The sequence below is a fragment of the Somniosus microcephalus genome, chromosome 6 (assembly GCF_052327205.1).
Source record: "Somniosus microcephalus isolate GS21.2 chromosome 6, FLI_Smic_1.0, whole genome shotgun sequence".
NCBI classification, from domain to species: Eukaryota; Metazoa; Chordata; class Chondrichthyes; order Squaliformes; family Somniosidae; genus Somniosus; species Somniosus microcephalus.
Window position 1 is genome coordinate 64,028,717 of NC_140992.1, and position 13,721 is coordinate 64,042,437.

Below are 13,721 nucleotides of genomic sequence, written 5' to 3' on the forward strand. Positions count from 1 at the left end.
AGCTAAACGGGTATCAGAGGAAAGCAAAATTTATAAAGGGAGCACCAGAGTGATGTTAAATAAAAAAAAGGAGCACTCAAGAGAAGTAAAATATAAAAGAGAGAACACTCAAATGAAACAACATTAAAAAGAGGATCCAAGAGAGGTATAATATAAAAGGGAGCACCTGATGGCAGTAAATATAAAAGAAACCACTTGAGAGAAGTAAATTTATAGCTTAACAGTTTACACCGAAGACGATTACTCCAGTTAATATCGCGCAAGCTAGAGATCCCTTACAGTGCAACGAACCATACGGTGTCTATGCATAAATCAACGGCACAAGTTGAAAACTAGCTAATGGCAGCTGTGCCACATACTCCATGAGTTATCTATCTCTGAGGAGTGTGTACTCATTCCAATGGCGCTGTAGGGTTGAGTACTATCTCTCACATTGGTTTCAACTATCCCTTGCAGACCAAAATGTAGTTCCAAGTGTAGACAATAGGGTAGAAGCAGCTATTTAAGGATATCTCAGCTGTCAGGTGACAACCGTTGAACACAAGACAGCAACACAGACCGAGTCAAATCTGCCTGATTATCCAAGACAGTGTTCGTGTTGGGTTCTGTGAATCCTTCACATCAGGAGACTATCTTAGTAATTATCAACAATTCATCCCAATTTCCAATGTTGAAATACTCAAATCTACAGCAGCTAGTGCCACTATTCCACGCCTAACAAGCTTTTTGAAGTACACAGAATTCCAGACCACAATGGTGGCTGCAAATACTGAGGCTGAAAAATTCAAGAGGACAGTCAAGAAGTGCATCCAGATTGCTCAAATGGATAGTTTATTTTGGAGGCAAGAACTTTAGGCATTCTTGTGTAACTCCCAATCTACATCTCACTCCACCACAGGTGAAGCACCAGCAACAGATTTGTTCCATCAAAAAATGAGAAGCAGAATACTTCACAGTATCAGTTCCAAGCAGAATGATTAGATTGTAAAGAAAGATTGCAATACTAAGGCAAAAATGAAGAAGTATGCTGATGAAAAAGATGACACCCAGCCTAAAAACTGGTGACCATGTCCCAGTGATCAATCAGAAGTTGTGAAAACTAATAGTCCATATAAGCCACTCGTCTTGCCATAATTCACAAACTTGCATCCACTATATTTTCTCAAAGAGATTCCTAACAAATGACCAATATATCTTTCTTCAAGAAATTAATAGTCATTGGAATCTCAATATATCACACAGACCAAATATGACGATGATTTTAGTGGCTCTGAACATCCAAAACCGAGCACCCTTTCAGGAATAGAAGAACCCCTTATGTACACGAATGATAGTTGTAAGTTTACAAATTGGGTCTGTGCCATGCACTTCAGGTATTGTAGTTCACAGGAGCAGAATTAAAAATACAACCTGCATGATACATCTCACACACTTCAATATCATCCTCAGCACTCCAGTTGATCTGAACTTTCTGAACTAAAGGGCCAGGTCGCAGACATAAAGGCAGGGCTATGGAGGGGAACTTCTTGCAGGCATATCTAACACTAAACAATTTTCTGGGTACAAAAGCAAAATACTGCGGATGTTGGAAATCTGAAATAAAAACAGAAAATGCTGGAAATACTCAGGTCAGGCACCATCTGTGGAGCGAGAAACAGAGTTAAGGGCCGGAATTTTGCCAGCACTCAGAGGGCGGGTTTGGAGGCGGGACATCCGGCAAAATTGCAAAGATTGACAGCCGGTCAGAAACACGCCGTCAAGCCGCCTCCAAACAATCTTCCCGGGAGTCAGGTCCCCGATTTGCGCATGGACCCGACATCTAGCGACGGGAAGAGGATTATAGCCACTTAACTGCTTGTTAACAGGCAGTCAAGAGGTTTGTTGCAATTTTGACAGGTCTACTGCGGGCTTCCCGACGTCCAGACACCACACCAGATAAGTGTGGTGTGCTGTGGGTCTACTGTAATGTTTCTGCATTGATGGCAGCTGCAGAAGTGGTGTGAAGGATCCAATGGTGCACTGGTGAGTTTCAGAGGTAAGAAAATGTTGGGAAAGTCATTTTCAATGCATTTACACTTTTCTGTAGGTGACAAGTTTTGGATTGTGTGTGTAGTCCCACCTCATTGAGAGAACCTCTCTCACCAGTGACAGATCACTTCTATAACCTCACCTGCAGCTGCCATCTGTTCTAGCCTAAGGAGGGAGTAACTGGAGAGCCTGGGTACAAGGGCTCGCCTTTGTACAGTGATTGTCAGTGTTTGCAGCACCTCAATGCTGTCAAACACTGAAAAATCAGCATTCCCAAAATATTGTGCATGGCCCCTTTAAGAAAACGTCATCGGACACTGGCTTCCTCTTAATTGGCCGGCAAGCCTGCAGGGCGGGCTTAACAAGGTCAAATGATGCAAAAATGCGTCTCATGTCGTTGAGGGCGGGACTGGAACCCTGAAGGCAGCTGTCCCACCCCCAAGCCGCATCGATAGGAAAAATCGCGGCCAACGTTTCAGGTCAATGACCTCGTCACAACTGGAAAAAGTTGGAGATATAACAGATGGTAAGCAAGTGCAGGGGCAGGGAAAGGGGAGGAAAGAACAAAAGGGAAGGCCTGTGATTGGTGGGGGTGGGAGAGGCAGGAGAAATTAAATGGCAAAATGGATAATGATGCAAGGTGAAAGGGGATGGTAGTGGGACAAGTAAAGAAACAGCAGATGGGTCTAGAGGAGGTGTAAATGGTAATATCAGAATCATCAGCAACAGCTGCTGTCCGAAAAAATGGGGGCAGAGGTTATGATCTTAAATTGTTGAACTCAATGTTGAGTCCGGAAGGCTGTAAAGTGCCGAATAGAAAGATGAGGTGCTGTTCCTCGAGCTTACGTTGGGCTTCGATGGAACAGTGTAGGAGATTGAGGACAGATAGGTCAAAGTGGGAGTTGGGCAGAGAATTAAAATGACAGACGACCGGAAGCTTGGGGTCACGCTTGCGGAATGAATGGAGGTGTTCTGCAAAGCAGTCATCCAATCTGCCTTCTCAATGTAGAGGAGACCGCATCATGAATACAGTATAATAAATTGAAAGTAGTACAAGTAAATCACTGTTTCACCTGGAAGGAGTGTTTGGGGCCCTGGACGGTGGGGAGAGATAAAAGGGCACATTTTGATTGTCCAAGCACGATAGCACAGGTCTGGCTTTTCTGGAGGAATCGCCTGAAGTGCATCATTGAATAATTTCCCCTGCACCATATGCCTTTAAAGGGGTGATCCTACGGTGCGGGTACGTTTAGTGATTGGTTACATCTTTCTAAAATGTTATAAATTATATTTTTAGTTATATATACTCACTTGAGAAAAGAAGGAAAATGATGGTTGCAAACACTGCAAAGAAATTATTTGAACTATTTGACTACGCATTTGATTGCTGGTTACTCGTCCCTCACTGGTACTTCTAATTTATAAACATTGATTAATCAATCGGATTTTTGATTATTATTTTTCCTATCGATGTGAGGTGGTGGAGGTCTGACGCCCTGAAGTTTGACATTTTTGAAGCGTGACCAGGCTGAGTCCACATTTTCAAATATGAAGCCTTTGGAAGATTTAATGCTATGGACACACTCAGATTTTTAATTATAAAAATATAGCAAACGGACAAAAAAATTACATGTGCATTATTCCTCAACTTTACACACACCTGCCTGGGCTTTAATGTGACCTCCACCTTTACCGACAACCTTCCACTGAGACTGTATTCCTCTGCTAGACTAGCTTTATTCCAGTACCAAGCTTGCGCTCCTCCACTGGGACTCTTCACTCCATGCTGGTCCCTATTCTGCTCTGGATTCTGCTGCCTTAGTCTGAATGACCTCTGCTTTGTTGCTGTTTGCTTGCTTTCCCTGGCCACTGAGTATGCTCTGTTCTATTTATCTTTCAGAACTACTTCAACATCCTTCGCTGAATTGAGTTAGACCAGTTCCTCAAACTCCTGCTGCTGCTCCCAATATTGTGTGCTCCTCACTTCTCTACAACTGTTCCTTGGACCAGCTTCCTCATCTGTACAGATTCCCATGGATTTACCTTTCACCCTTCCTTGGCTCCCAGGACTTCATTGCTCTCTGTTCCTTGCTCATCTGCTGGTATACCGGATCCACATCTGAAACTACTATGCACTTCCACTGAACTCTTGCATCAAGCTTTGCTGGCTGATGGTTAGTTTTCCACACCTCGGCCCTCTGTCTCCACTAGACAAATTCCAGCAATTGCCACGTGGATTTTCTGCCCCTTAAACAGTTTCTGGATCCACTTCCTCACCACAGCTGTCTCCGAACCCGGACAATGGTTTGTGGATGCTCCAAGCTGACTTCACTGTTTACAAGTCCACTTCAACCTACCACAGGCCCTCAGACTTCAAACTTTGCACTCTTTCATATGATGATCTTCTGTTTATAATCATGACATGTCTCTTCTCGTCTCCACCATGCCTATGTAATCTAATTTCCTTTTGTGTCTAGTTGTGGGAATATTTTGGCTGCCAATCTTAACCTGAGCTAGTTACTTCTATCTCTTTTTTTATTAAACCTTCCTGTCCCTTCAACCCACCCACCACTGCCTCCTTTGACAGTGCCAGCAAATCAAAAATCACTGCTACTTCTGCATTTCCCTCCAGAATGTCTGTTCACTTATGTAAAAGGTCCTTGCCATCCAATGCAATGGTGAGAGAATTGCAATTGATCTTAGTGTCTACAGTCTGGGAAAGTGAGGGGTCAGGGAGAGGAAACAGAGAATATGGGGGGAAAAAAATCAGGGTTTTACTTACTGACCACAATGCAGTGACCAGAGCTGGAAAGTGTCTATGTCCGGTGAGGACAGGATCAGATTCAACTATTAACAAGCAATTCTACGACAGGATCCGAGACTGGCTTTCAGGATTGATGTGGCCTCTCTGAGTGAAATTGCCAATTTAGTGACAATTGGTGCTGAATTAGGAGCAGTTTTGTGCTGTCGGACCTAATCACTGTACCACATGGCCCCCATGCTCAGTTATATAAAGTGTCCTGTAAGTATAACCTCCTGCCACAGCCATTCAATTTCTCTGATTCCTTCATAGAGCAATTTTCTTTAGATTGACTTGGATTGATGTGTTACTTTAGGCAAAGTCATTCTGTTTTCAAAGGAAAGTTCTACAAGGCATACAAAATTTAAAGCCTTGTAAATGCTCATATTGAATCACTTTTAAATTTCAATAAGACCAATAAAATACTCTATTGAAGATAAGACCCCAAGATACTTTTGCCAAGTTAATAGGGAGGAAGCTATCAAGACTACATAGGTTGGAAACTGGCCAACTCTGGTGATGCAGACTTGTCTGAAAACCTTTCCAATAGGGAGAGAACAGCAAACACAATTACTGATGAAGGGGGGGAAAACCGGAAGGGTAGACTATGGGCAGGGTTATCAGGCAGATTTGGATTAAGGGAAAATCAGGAGATTATCATCTGACTTCAGATAAAAAGCCCTTAAAGAATCACCCTTAAGTGTTATTTTTTCCAAACTGTCATCTCAACCTCACCTGCCATCTATTCCATCAGCATCGGTGCCCTTGAAAAAGTCTCACCTTGGTCCTCAGATTCCCAACACGATCAGCCCCAATACCAGCATCACCGGGCACAGCAGCAGCACCAACATCCACACCAACCTTCTCCGCAATCAACTGATGCTGAACAGGACATAGTGCCTCATCACCCGTGCACAGTGCTGCCCGGATGCCAGCAATGGCCTCACCATGTCCAGATTTACTTCACTTAACACTGTACACCCTGATTGCCACATGATGCACCAGGTTTGTACCACCCCACACCAGCACCATAAAGCATCCCTACAATGTCCAAGCCATTCCGTTCACACTCATCACCATTGGGGGGAGGGGGGGGAAAGTTATGTCTCACCATTCACTGGAACTCACTAAGACACTTCCAAAGGTGCACACAAACCTGTCCAAGAAGGCAAAGTTGACAGTAAAGATTTCAATGCTTGATAACACATTAACAGAAACCTTACACGAACAATGGCTAAAGCACACAAGTGCCTACACTTGTGTGTTGTTAGTTTGAATGACTGGACAAGGGTGAAGATGAGTGTGACGGGTGGCTAGTGAGATGGGAAAGTGATAATGTTGATAGAGAGGGATGGATGGAGGTGCAAGGTAAGTTGGTGTGAGTAAGGATGTGCAGGAGTAGGGTAGGGGAGGCAGAGTGATGGGGATGTGATGAGAGGCACAGCAGGAGGAGTTGAGTGTAGCATTGTACTAACGTTTTGTAACCTAATGAGATCATTGAAACGTTTACGCCACTGCAGCCTGGTCCTCCTGAACACATCCTGCTTGTGCCATCCTGTGCAATGTGCAACCAAGGCTGCGTTGGTGTCCTGGGGAGGTGTCTTCCACCCATGGGAATGGAAGAGAACCTCCCTAAGCATAGGGAGGGAGTAATGGGAGAGGCTGGGTGCAGCTGTGCACCTTTGTGCAGTGCCTGTCAGTGTTTGCAGCACTTCAATGCTGCAGAACACTGACAGCACAACTGTCAAAATGAATGAGGCCATGGTCCCTTTAAGGAAACTGGCTGATGACGCATCATCAGACCCGCTTCCTATTAATTGGTCAGGAACCTCGCAGGGCGGGCTTAACAAGCCCCATCAATAGAAAATCATGTTGGAGGCCGGGATAGAGACAGATGCGGGGTCCCTACATGCCACGGACGTTGCCCGCCATGGTCCCGCCGAGGTTGGAAAAATCCAGCCCCATATGTGCAATAAAAATAAATCACACCAATCAAAATTACCTTAAATTTATATTGATATACTCCGTATGCTCAGGGACATGTAAAATGTTACTGATTAAATTCTAATATCGTTAATGATCATATGGTTTGACAACTGGAATAGCAAATTAATATGCGGAAATTAAGAGGAATTTCATCAATATAACCGGAAATAATTAATACTGGAAGCAGTTTTCGTGCAGTTTGCATGAAATATTTCAAGTTCTTTCTACATATTGACCCTTGTTGCAAATTTGGGTACAACATAGATACCTTCTCTGGTTCAGCAGTTCTAGTCGCTCCTGTAAGCAGATCCCATATCTCAGATTCCAGAGTGGGCACAGTTACCAAGATAGGCTAGCAAATTGTTTATTATGTTCAGAATTTGGGGTATCAAATTCACGGCCTACATCATTAGCATTTTAACCACCTTTGTTTCAGAGCTTTTTTTTTATAAGCTTGTGTGAATATAATGCTTTAAAAACCCAACATTTAAAAGGTAACTCTTTCCTAAATCCAAAATTTAACAACCCAAATTTCCAAAAAAATCCAATTAGAATTTGATCAACCTTTTAAAATATAGAACTTCACTTATGAAGGGAAAACCACAGTTCCCATTTAGATTTATAGTGTAAGCCTTCATTTGTCAAATAGAAACCATTGCAAATTTAACAATCTACATCAGTACAGAGCACCGAAGCAAAGGTAATGTTTTCTTTATTTGCTGGGCCCCGCATGCAGAAGATATGACAAACTTTTTATATTATACATTGCCTCAAACCAAATTGTCTTGCTTTGCCCTCTTGGGCTTCAGCTGCTTCTATTTAAGTTAGCAAGCCTAGTTCTAGTAGTATCCAGGGGACTGCAAAAGGCAGGAAGACTGACTTTTTCCAGACACTGTGCATTTCAAAGAGAATGACAAATTTCTGTTGAAATCAACAAAAATAGAATGACAACCAAACAGAAGACTGGATCTAATTGACAAAATGTTTTACTAAAAAGGTTAATTGGGTTGTTTGAACACTGGTAAAGGCTTGCCGATTTGAGACAATTAGCCCGCATATGTATTTTGTGTACTAATACACGATAAGGAATGGATTGGACTTTCAAAAAAAGCACAACTACCACCCATAGTCCTGTCACTATGTCCTTTGGATGTCTGCAACCTACAGCATTATTCATGCTCCAGTGGGCCAACATCCAGTCTCTGGTGCATCAAAACCAATACCAAACCGACTGCATTAATTAGTTGCTTCAGTTGTAGCTCTATAATGAGTCTCTTTGGGAATCGAGAGATTAAGGGAAATAGCAATGGTACTGAAAGCATGCCTTTTTTTCCCCCATTGTTCGAAGCGTTGTCTCGACAACCAGTCATTCAAAATGTTCTTTTAGGTTCTCAATATACTTACATTTCATTACTGTGGCATCTGACATTTAGGGACTGTTTTCACAATATTCAGCTGCAACCATACCAAATATTAAAGAATTTCTGTCTGCAAGAGAGCAAACATTCGGTATTGCAGAATTTTTTGGAAGCTGCGTACCATCTTTGTTGTATTCACAGGCAGCCTCAGTCACAAAACAGACAAATATTTAATATTTTGAACATCAAATTACAATCTAAATCTCAACGCAGAAGAGGCACAAAAGACATCATTTACACTGCTTAAGCAAAACAGGAAGAAAGTTAATTACCAGTCCATGGTTTTCTACAGAACATTACAATTCCTTTTAAATGGCCCCAGAGTGGTCAAGCTCTCGCTAACTTTGTAAGAGTTCAATCAGGTATTTAGGGCAATTAAACTTACTTAAGGATGTCACTGGAGAAAGTGAGAGAGAGAGAGAAAGAAGGGGAGAGAGAAGTGGGGGGAGAGAGAGAAGTGGGAGAGAGAGAGGGAGAGAAGTGGAGAGAGAGAGGTGGAGAGAGAGAGGTGGAGAGAGAGAGAGAGAGAGAGAAGTGGAGAGAGAGAGAGAGAGAGATGAGAAGTGGAGAGAGAGAGAAGTGGAGAGAGGGAGAAGTGGAGAGAGAGAGAGAGAGAAGTGGAGAGAGAGAGGGAGAAGTGGAGAGGGAGAGAAGTGGAGAGAGAGAGAGAGAGGTGGAGAGAGAGAAGTGGAGAGAGAAGTGGAGAGAGAGAGGGAGAAGTGGGGAGAGAGAGAGAAGTGGGGAGAGAGAGAGAAGTGGGAGGAGAGAGAAGTGGAATGGAATCGGAGAATGAAAGTAGAAAGAGACAGAGTAGAGAGAGAAGAGAAATAGAGAGAGAAAAAACCCACATTATTGCAGATGTAAAAAGTACCTAATTAACTAGCTACTAAGCAGAGCCACATTCAAAACTATACCTTAAGGGTAGACGAGCCACTTCATAATTCTTCTCTGCCGCAAGTGCCAATCTCCCCTCAGTTGCCACTAATTCATCACTGTTTGCATAGGTGAAGGAAAGTGGAAGCATCATTATTCATCAGAGTTCCCCCAGTTCAAAAAAACATCCTTTCTTCTGTAAAATCGAACCAGCTACTACTCAAAGAAAATTATCTGATGGGGTTAAAAGTTAGATTCGCGGCTTAACTGACTAGCTGGCTGATGTAATAAAGGAGAAGTCTGGCAGAACAAAGACAGTTGGAAAAAGCATATTACATGATGATTGGGGGAGTAAAAGAATCAAGGAGGCCATACATTGAACAATGGGCCGCCAAGATGTGATTTGCAAAGATGAGGTTAAGCAGTACGTAAATTGGATAGAACAATAACAGATGTGGAAACATGGCAAATGAGATAAACAAGATGTGTTTTGTGGAGATGTGATTAAGTGTACGTGACTTGGACAATTAATTGGCCAAGTCCCGAATATGTGAAGGAAACAAGATATATAAGATTCTATATAAGCCAACTGCTCAAATGTAAAAATTAGACTCCCATCTCAGCTCAGACTGAGAGGGCCTCTCCCTGCACATGCTTGAATAAAGATCGCTTGTAACCAGTACAACGCTCGTCTCCGTCTGCTTTGGGGCAGAGAGAAATCCCACAACATTATCCAACCTGTCAAATCATGCATTAAGAAAACACAGAACCTGGAAACATAGTCCATGGCTGAAGATAGTGCCTTGGGTTCTTAGCACCTTCTTCAATGTGCCTCACAGCTGTAGAATTCAAATTGGCAGAAAATTGCAACAATTGTGCTTGAATGTATTTTATGTACACAACCACTGTTAATCCTATAGCACATCAATGACATAGAACAGTTATGTAGACAAATATAAAACACGTGCTTTGGACGTCCTGAGGATGTGATAATTACTATATAAATGCAAGTTATTTCTTTCTTTAATGTAATATAGTGTCCTAAAATGTTTCAACTAGATGAAAATAAGTGGTCACCGAACAGTGCGGGGAACAGACTAAGGACTGTGACAATAGGCAAGATCAAAATAAATTGGTTTTGAGTTGCCTTTTGAGGGATGGAGAAAAGTAGCAAGGCCGAAGAATCAATAAAGACCATTCCAGAGTAAAGGGGCCAAAATTCAATCGTTGAATTTCACAGGTTGGCGAACCAAATCTGCGAATAGCTTTCAAAAAAAAGGCAGGATATTATTGCATTACATGCTACTGAAAAGCATTTGCACACAAGAAGTTTATAGATTTACAAATTGCAACCAAAATCAGCATGTTTTACTCAGAATGGCAAACAGTAAAAATAGGAAACATTATAGGTAATAACTTCACACTAACTCATACAATAAGCAAGGAAAACTTCCTCTGTATGCTATGTGTAGTGAAACTATAAACAATTTTATAAACACTTAGAATTTCACTCGATAAAAGTACACAAGAGGTAATCTTCATTCGCGATTTTTTAATCACAATGCTGAAGTTCTAAATGTATGTTTTCCAAATGTTTTTTTCTGGTATTCGTGAATCATGTTCTGGTGTTTCTTTCTCCCCAGCAAAACACAGTAGGTGTGCAACAGAATGAGGGTCATTTAACAATCAGTTTACCGGTGAAAAATATCTGAGGTGATTAACAATATGTATAAAGAGCGCAGTTTGTAAGCTCAAGTCTATCGACTCGCACCAGAAAACAAAAACAAGTGACCTGTCATCATGGAAATACACTGAAGCTGAGTAAATGGCTGAGTGATTGAGAGTGTTGCCAATTACACATAATCAAGTGGTCACAACCTTAAGTACTGATGGAAAGTATCCCAAACAAACCATGTATAGACAAGTCAACCACTGTCTGTCATCTGATTTGCTAGATAGCCCACCTTCAATAAGGATCCTCCTCATATACAAATTCACAAAATACTTAGAGAAATCTAGATGCAAAGCAACAAAGAAAAAATAAGCTTTCTAATTGCTGAGAGAAAATGGTATTTGTAAGCAATTTTAGACAAAAGAAAAATCTGAGATTTGGCATCATAACCAAATATAAAATACAACACAATGAATGGTCTATAAAACTCACTCACTCGATACTTGGTTATCCGAATAAAAATTGTGAACATTTTGGAAGTGAGGAACACAAAATCAGAAGTTCAAACTGAATCAGACACAACATTGTGTGGAATATTTTCAGGCCATAAGCTAATCATGTTGCGTGAACAAAAGGCTTAAAGCACCACTCGTAAACCTAAATACCATTAAATATTCTCCCGTCGTGTTTTCCCACAATCAATCGTGACAAGCTGTGATGACTGCTGTAAACCCTAGGTGATTGATCTTGATTTAACAATATACAAGAGTCAGAGTACATAGGATTTTAAATCCCAAAAGGTTACACAGGCATCAAAAGACAAATATTTTTAATTTGACACTGTAAACTTTTAAGTTAAAAGTCTTTTCTAAATGTTGACAGTAATCAAAGACAGTCCCCGAAGGAAGTCATGCGACAACTGGCCCTTCATCTGCAATAAGTCTGTTAGGTCCCATCTTTAGGATCTTAGATATGGGCCAGCCGACGGTCAGTTATAGCAGGCTAAAAAAACTAGGCTTTCCATTCGATCAATAAGTAGGTGTTAGGGTCACAGTCCTCCCCGCCACTCCACTCTTATACACAACTCTCTGAATTAGAGGAAATAGAGGCACATGAACATTCAGGAGATTCTATTCTAGAAGGTTAATAGGCCATTGACTGACTCAATTCTTGCAACAAAATCTTAGCAGCCATTTATTTGGGAAGGAAATCATGTGATCCATCTCCCGGTAACCCACTGTTCAACATGGAGTGTCTCAAGCTGGAGATTTTCAAACAAAAAGCTAATGAGGCTTTGACAACGTCAATGATACATCTATATTGAGTATTTTCACAGAGCCTAATGAGATACTCCCCTATTTATGTGACATACCACTGTGATTATGTTTGACAAAAAATCTCACAGCTGCCGTTGTATTAATTTCCTAATAACTGGGCCAATGACACAGCGTTTTGACATGCCACATTGCAGGTGGTTTTATATGTCCATCACCCTGGTGATCAAGTTGCTCATGTGAGACAGCCAGCTGGTAAGGAGACAACTACATATCCTATTAACACAATAAAAGCTATCTTCTATCAGGCATACAGCCTCACTATTTCAAAATTTGAATTCAGAGAAAACTAGCCCAAAATTTATCACATGTTTAAGTGAGATTAAATGCAACGGGTACCATACATCTATAGGGTAAACGAAACAGTCATGAGCTTCTTCATTTGAAAGTAGGATTTTAGAGATACAGCATTAAAAAATAAATCAATATTTGGCCAAAATTAATTGTAGGATCTCACATGATGACATACAGTAAAAAAGGCAGGAATCAGGACATTGTGCCAGCCTTGGTTCAGTGGCAACCATTCACCTCTGACTCAGAAGGTCACAGGCTCAAAACCCACTCCAGAGACTTGAGTACATAATGTAGGCTGATGCTGCAGTACTGAGGGAGTGCTACACTGTCAGAGGCGACATCTTTCAAATGAGATATTAAACTGAGGCCCTCTCTGGTGCACAGAAAGGATCCCATACCACTATTTGAAGAGCAGGAGGGGAGTTCACGCTGGTTGACATTTATCCCTCAACCAACATCACTGAAACAAATTATCTAATCATTTATCCCATTGCTGTTTTGGGACCTAGCTGTGTAAAAATTGGCAGCCACATCTGCCTACATTACAACAGTGACTACACTTCAAAAGTACTTAATTAACTGTGAAACTTTATGGGATATTTTGAGATCATGAAAAGCACTATATAAATGCAAGTTATTTCTTTTCTCTAAAGATCAAGAAATTACTTCCTCGAGTGACAGAAGACTAAATAAAAAGGACATTCTGAATGAATAAATGTAATGGCCCAGAAATTCGGGTCGGGGGCCCCCGACCTGCACTTAACTACCGTGCCAGCCGTTGAGCTGTGGGCCCCCGTGGAATTGCGATCCTGGGCCTCCTCCAACTGCCGGCGCGCAGTGCTTGCGTATCCCAGGGGCGCAGTTAGTTCGATGCGTCCCCTGGGATCACGTGGGCCATGGAGAGCCAATGGTAGCAGGGAATGCTTCATTCATAAGTTTGACAGGAAGACCTGTCAAACCTATAAATACTATAAGCCCCAAAACATCACTAAAACTTCAAATAAATTTTTTTTTAAATCACATTTTTAAAATAAACTATAAATTACATGAAATAACTATTTTAAACAATAATTTCAATTTTTGAAAAAAATAATTTTATTTTCTAACAGGGCTAAAAATAAACTTACCTTTCTTTAAAGTATTTAAAAATAATAAACCTGTGGAAAAAAATGTTTTAATTTTAATTAATTCACCACTTACCTTGTAAAAAGCAGGCCTTGCGACTGCTTTTTACATGTCTAACTTCTGGAGACTTACCTTCTCGGGAAAACCTGCAAAAAAAACGGAAGTTCGATGCGCACGCGCTGCCTCTCCTG

The 13,721-nt window shown here is 41.3% G+C and overlaps 1 protein-coding gene across 2 annotated transcripts in view; it reads right to left on the minus strand.

Moving 5' to 3' along the window:
- naaladl2 (N-acetylated alpha-linked acidic dipeptidase like 2) overlaps positions 1–13,721 on the minus strand; it is a 1,153,361-nt gene that overhangs the window by 1,026,304 nt on the left and 113,336 nt on the right. The window lies entirely within an intron of this gene.